Source organism: Pogona vitticeps, chromosome 8 (assembly GCF_051106095.1).
Source record: "Pogona vitticeps strain Pit_001003342236 chromosome 8, PviZW2.1, whole genome shotgun sequence".
In the NCBI taxonomy this organism is placed as follows: Eukaryota; Metazoa; Chordata; class Lepidosauria; order Squamata; family Agamidae; genus Pogona; species Pogona vitticeps.
This window is the reverse complement of record NC_135790.1, coordinates 26,030,577-26,037,791: the sequence shown is the minus strand read 5'-3', so window position 1 is coordinate 26,037,791 and position 7,215 is coordinate 26,030,577.

Genomic DNA, 7,215 nt, shown 5'->3' with positions numbered 1-7,215 from the left:
CCTGATCACACAACCAATTCTCCTCCTCCCACCTTACTTCCTGCACAATCCTATGAATGTGTGTTTATTTTTCGTTAGTGAACTTCGTTTCAGTTGCTTGATTCAAAGTATTTATAACCTACATTGTATCAGTGGATTTCAAGGCAGGTTATGAGAAGAACAGTACAAAACCAATTACATTTTTTTTAAAGCTGCTTTTCAAACATAAATAATGGCAAGCAGTTCACTGCAAATATTCCTTATTAAAACACCTCAGATTTCAGAAGAGAGGATGGGGCCAAAAAATGGAATTTTTGTGTAATGTCAATCATTCAGGGAAAAAAATGCAGCAAGTACAGAATGAATAGGTAAAGTTCTCAGGAACAGTAAGCAAAACCAAACCAAGAAGAGCCGGACAGGAGAAGTAAGAATATGGAACCTCCCCCTGCCCCATTCCCAACTTCTGGGCTTGTGGAACCTCAAGCAGCCACTGCAGTCTAGCTTAAATGCCATTTGGGGAAGGAGAGTCTTCTCACCCAGCTCAGCTGATTCCCTTTTTCTCTTCTCCAGAGGAGCCTAACAGCAGCAGAGAGGACAACACTGAAGGACAGGCCAGGGGTTAAGGGCTCTTATCCCGGACCTTCCTGCATTTTTGACTCCTGGTGCTGGTCTTACGGATGGGAGGGGGGAGAAACCCTTTCTCAAATCCCAGAAAGAGGCTCCCGATCACGGTCGACAGGACTGGGCTAAATGGACTGAGAAACTGTCTTCAACTGTTTTCTGTGGCCCTAACGGATTGGGTAGCTGAGCAGTTTAGGCATCTGGATGTGGAGCCAGAGGTTGGGAGTTTGATTCCCCCACTGGGCCTCCCAGAAGAAGAGCCAGCCTGGGTGGCCTTGGGAGCAGCTGCACAGGAGTCCCGGGGATCCCCCCCAGAAGCCGCCTGGGAAAGGCTGAAAAGGGTTGCTATAAGTCAGAGTTGACTTGACAGCACATCATCATCATCATCAGTATCATCATCACTAGAGGGGAGGGGAGCCACTGAGATGACCTCATGGAGGAGGAACCTAGGAAGAACAAGCTCACCATAAGAGCTAAAGGGTATTATCCGGACCAGCTTGATGTTGCTGGACTGCAAAATCCTTCAGCTGGGGCTCTTCTGCTGCTCGGGGCTGATGAAAGGTGTAGTCCAACAATGCTTGGAAGGCTACCATTGCCCACCTCTGCTCTCTCTGTAGGTACAGTCCAGCTTAAAAAATGGGGCCAAAAGCAAATGAGCTGCTTTGTGAGCTTCCAGAAGCCATTCTTGACATCAAGATGATGGATTCATCCAGGATTCCCTGACCTGAGGCCTTCCGGGTCTGAACTACAGCTCCCATTGTGCCTAGCTAGTAGAGCTGGCTTAAGGGATCTGAAGTGGGTTTCCATCTTGGTTCTACCATGACTCTACTCCTCGTGTCCGTTCATGAACTCCAAACAAAGTTTCCCCACCCGCTGGTAGGAAGCCCAGTGTCAAAGACCCAGAGCGAGTGTCTCCCTTGTTTTCAGGCTTAGCGAATGCCCCCAGACCTCAAGGGAGGAGGACATCCTTTGGCCAAGCTGGTGGAGAAGGAGTCCTGCCAGCCAGGCCCGTCTCTCCTCCTTCCTCTGCCCCTGAGTCTCCCTGGCTCCTCAGGCAAGCCGCATCTCCTCCCTCGCCGTCTCTCTGGGCCCCACGTTTCCCCATTTCTACAGATCAGTATCGCAAGCCAGCGCTTAGTCACCCAGATGTTGCAAGCCAAACCCTGCGCGCCCCCCTCCCAGTCTGCTCCTGTGCCCACGCAGAGGCAGGCAGGCAGGCGTCCACCCGCTCTCTCTCTCTCGCAGTTCTGCTTGAGATTTTTTGGGGGGTGAGTGGGGTTGGGGGAGATCAGGTCAGGATCCTGCAAATTATTGCCTGCTTGGGCTCTTTGAAGATCAAAAGCCATCTCTCTTTTCCTGGCGCTCAGCAGTAGAAGAAGAAGAAGCAGATGAAGCAGAAGCCAGAAGAAGCGTTCCTTTCGAGCGCTTTTGATTGCTTTCTCCAACGTGCCCAGACAAGTGCCCTTTTTGGCTCTGGCAGCTCTCTGCCTTTCCAGGTTGGGAGAAAACCCACCCGGGGCTCCCTCAAATGGGACAATCCGTTCAGACCCAGGGCACCCCCTCAATCTCAAAGGGAGAGAACCCCTTCTTCTGCTGGCTGGGTTGCCTCCTTTCCTCCCTCCCGCCTCTTCCGCCACACCTCCCTCCTCTTGGTGCTGCTTCCACCAGGCCCCAAGTTGCTGCTAATTATGCAAATGGCCCACTTTGCATGGGACCTCTGCCAGGTTCCTGGGATGGTTGGTTGGGTGTTGTTGTGTTTTTTTTTCTCTCTCTCCCTTTTCTTTCTTTCCAAAAAAAGCAATGATAAATAAAATAAAATAAATAAATCATGGCATGAGAGGTGCAAAAGGGGGTGTGGCTCCAGCGAGCAGCTCCGGCAATGTTCTCACCTGCCTCGGTGTGGCAACTGGCATTGCAGAGCCAGAGGTGCTAACAGCAGCTGGCGGGAGGGAGAGCAAGAGAGAGAGTGTGTGTGTGAGCGAGGGAGTTGGCAGTGGTGGCAGCCGCAGCAAGAGCAACAGACAGGGATCAGGGCCAGTGGGTGGGTGGGTGGGGGGAGAAGCTGGCAGCCCCACGGGCCACCACTTTGGCTGGGAGCTGGCCAGTTTGTGGCAGATACTTCTCCTCCAGCAGGATGGTGAATCTGGACACAGTACACACAGGTATGGGGCCTTTCTCTCTCTCTCTCTCTTGGTATCCTTTGGGTGTTGACCTGGGAGGAACACTGGGGACTGGATGAGGTGGGCCCTTTTCCAAATCTTTATTTTTTCCTTCCCCCTCCTTGGAAAAGCCCCAAGGCATGGGGGGTGCCTCTTATGAGAGCTGTCAGTTGTTCCATCTTGGCAGACTCTGGGTTTGTTGTGTTGCACTCTCTCTCTTTGGAAGCACACGTGAGGTGCTCCAGAGGAGAAAAGGGAGAAACGCCGCCGGATCGGATGAGATGGGCGGGCGAGGGTGGCTCAGGGAGAGATCTCTTCCCATGACCTATAAAATGAAGGGAGAGGGGGGACATCTTTGGTTAGAGGACGCTTAAACGATCCTGATCTGGAGAAGGATGTTTGGGTTTGTTGTAATCCGTCCATTCTCAGGCATCCAAGGGCTGAGGGCATGGCTGTAATGAAAGGAAAAAACGCGCTCTGCGCATGGCCAAGAATGCTGTCTTCTCTCCTTAAGGCTGAGTTTGGGCATTGGATGAAAAAGTACTCTGGCAGAAGAGTGCAACATTCAGATAGAGTGATATACAGACAGAGCGATAAAGCGCCACTGGCATCATGGCATGTCCCAATACAGTCTGGCTTGTTTTCCTTTGAACTCTGCATGGGTGTACGGGCGAGCGTATCTGTGGACAATCGGCTGTATCTCACTGCACGCTCATAGGAATGATTTCTCTCTCTCTCTCCTGATTTCCTGCCTTTACAAAAGAAACCCGGTCTCCTGCCTGGGTTTCGATCCCCCCCTGCCCTATACGTGATTCTGCGGACACCGTGGTGGGACTGAGAGTAGTGGGAATCTTCTCCGTGCTCTATTCTGTTTCATCCGATGAATCAAATACCTGGGAAGGCGGGCAAGCTGGGGCAACAGAAAAGGGAAGCAGGTTGACTTAATCCCAACCCAAAAGAAATGTGACTCAGGCTTCAGTTTTTATACGTACCTTTTTTTTTTTTAATCACCGGAAAATATTGGGAATGTGGACTGTTCCTCCTGAGCATGTGTCGGGTGCTTTCCTCCCTCGCTCTTAAAAATTTCTGAGCAGTTTCCCTTCCCTTAAGGGATCTGAGTGTAGCAGGAAGAGCCGGTGGCTTCTGGGAAGGCCCTTCTCATTTTGGGAATCCAGCGCCCCGAATGATGAAGGCGTGAGTAAAGAAAAAGACACCGTCTGAAAGGACAGGAAGGGTTGTGATGTTTACACTCCTTGGCCGTCCCCGATTTGGAAAAAGCTACCTCGGAGGCTTTTCGGTGTCATTTCAGTGCTTCTTGGTACCAATTATGATTTGACGTGGTCTTCCTTCCCCATCATTCCTGTCTCGAGACCTGCAGCCAGGGCTTTCCCCAAGACATGGGTGAAACTAGCTTCTGGTGGCTATTTGTTTTACTATTACTACTTTGTGATTATTTTCTTCCGAAAATATTTGCCAGCATTTATTTATTTTTTGGGTCTGTTCAGGACACTCATCTCTAAAGCAGAAAAACACCCACAAAGCCAACAAAGGATAATTGCACACTTTTTAAAGACAAGTCGGATTTGTGTAAGCTTTTAAAGACCTCTGTCTGCTTCAATCAGAAGCATTTTCTCCCCATTGATGATAATAATGGCATGCCGTCAAGTTGATTCCGACTCATGATGACCCTTTCCAGAGTTTTCTTGGTAGAGAATCCTCAGAATTGGGCTTACCCTCTTCCTTACTCTGGGGATCCCCTGGGATGGCGCAGCTTGCCCAAGGCTACGCAGGCTGGCTCTTCTTCCGGAGAATCAAACTCCGAACCTCCGGCTCTGCAGCCAGATTCCTAAACCACTGAGCTAGAAGTCTAAAATTGCAGATCCGAGCAGGCTCCCTAACTTTTCAAGGGAAAAATCTGAGTCACATCCAACCACAGATATATATATTGTCAGTTGACAATGTAATAGCAACAATAGTAGTTGTGGTTATTTTCATTTATTCTGCCTTTCTTTAATAGATTTGTCTGTCAAAATGAGCTGGGTGGCAAGGACTATCTCCAGATCTACCTCTTATACTCAGCTTTCATCACATATGTACATACGTCTTTCATGAATGTATATATACTGTATATGGGGATCTCATCTAGTGTAACCAAAACCCTCAGCCTATTTTTCTCTGCTTGCGGTTATTTATTTTTTTAATTTCCTGGGAGATTTCAATCACTCTCTCAGTGGTATTTATTTGTGTGTGGGAAAGAGATTGAGAAGGACTGAGAGGGTGAGCTTTGCCAAGATCAGAGGAAGGATGGGCAGTTTATTTAAGTACAAAAGACAATGTGGCATGAATCCTAGTATCGCCAGCTCCTTGACCAATTTTCAAGTTTTGCGTTGAGCCTAATTTTCTTGTCTTTGTCCCAAATGTAGTGGGGGGGAAAGGAGACTGCAATTACATGATGTTAGAAATGGCAGACCCTAGCAAAGGTATATTTGTTGAAACCATTCGCTCAGTGACTGCACAGAGATGGCTTTTGACTTTGTTTTTGCTGGGGAAAGTCTTTTTTTTTTCTTTTGGATTGGGAATTTAAAAAAACCATGAGGATTTGAAACCCAGTTACTTTTTAATCTAAGGACAGGAATCATCAGGATGGTAAGATAGTGCTCTCTGGAAACACACACTTGATAATGATGGGTGCTTTGCTTGGAAACGTAGGTGTAAGCTGAGAAAAAAAATTCTGAAAACTTATGTCATTTCATGGGTAAAAAGGTGAGATGTCAGCTGGGAAGTCAGTGGTACCTTCTGGACCCTTATTTCACCCCCTTCACAAATCTCAGTATCTGATTTGCAGAGATGCTTCTGAAATTTGTCACATTTTATTCTCTCACCTTTTTTTGGATTGCGGAATTCCTTTGTCCTGTTTCCAAAGGTGAGAGCAAAGTTCCAGAAATTGGACCTCCTTTTTTTATAGAACGGAGGGGCCTTCTGAGTGCCAAATACAAGAAACGGTGTTTGCTAAATTTGGGGTTTATTCGGTTTGTTTTTAATAAAAGAAATATGATGGCCTGCATTTTCAAATAATTCAACTGCTGGGTAGCCCTGTTCCCAAGCATTCCTGTCTATCACCTGTACCGTTACCTGGTCTTGAACACTCATGCGGATAGGTATAAATATGGATGATTTTCATCATCAGAAGTGGATTTTGACCCATGAAAGTTCACATTGAAACTAATTTGCTAGTCTTTAAAGTGTCACAATATTTTTTTTCTTTGAGTTTTTCCCCCTTATTTTTTCTCCTTGTTTTTTTCCCTCGGACGTACTAATTTGGTTACTTCCTTGGAAAACGATAGCAGTGTTACATAAACATGGTCATGGGGGGGGGGACACCTGAATACGTTGGTGTCCCAGTTGGATCGGACAACCCGCAGCAATCAATATGCATTAATTCATTTTTTGAGGTATACTCTACCTTCCGCCCAAAACTGGGTCTGAAACAGCTGAACGCTCAACAAAAAGACTAAAGTCAATCTAAATCCAAAGCTATAACAGCTGTTAAAGCAGAATCCAATCAAAAACAAAATTGAAAACATTTATAAACACAATTTAAAGACACAAGTTAGAATCTTTGTTAAACCGGAACTTGTAGGAGTAGAATATAGGCCAACACAAAGCCAGAGGAACGTTCTCATCCGTAAAGATCTTGGATCTAAATAATTAGTTACAGCTGACTAGTCATTGAAAGAGAATATTCCTTAACTAACTGCAAAGAACTTGTGACTGTCACAGCAGAAACTTTGATCAACCACCCCCCTCCAATAGTTTGCACATTAGCTTTGTTTGCTGTGCGTTGCTAATCAGGATCTAAAGAACAGGCTTTGCTTTGAAGTCTGATTTCTCAGAACAAATTCTGAACCTCATCTCTGAAACACCAATATGACTTTAGCTCTAATGGCGGGTTATCTATAATGTATAATTAGGCCTTCTTGGACAAGGCTGTCAATGAGTTTCCATATAGGAAACTCCTAGTTTTGACACATGGAAGGTCTCATGGATATGTTTCTATGTGTGGCCAACAGAAAAGATGGAGGATGTGATGGGAAAATACAGGAGAATTAGAAAAGGAAGCTGACAGTTGATACCATAAAAGTCATTGGCTGAGACAATGCAATTGAATGAGAGAGAAAAACTCAGCTTCCAGAAGCACTCAGTCTCTCTGGATGGAAAGAGAAGTTATGCACATCGAAATACGTGGAATGGTGATTGAATGGTTGCTGTGTTGTGTGTTTCTGGTTACTGTTTTGGCCGGCCATCTATCCATGTGGTTCTCCAGGGTTGTTTGTTTCCTTCTTCTTCAGATCTGAAATCTACACAAGAAAGTTGTAGCAGTTTGCTGTCACGTTGACACAGCCTTGGCTTATTTCCTAAGGGATCCTAAGACTCACAGCTTGCTGAAGACTTTATA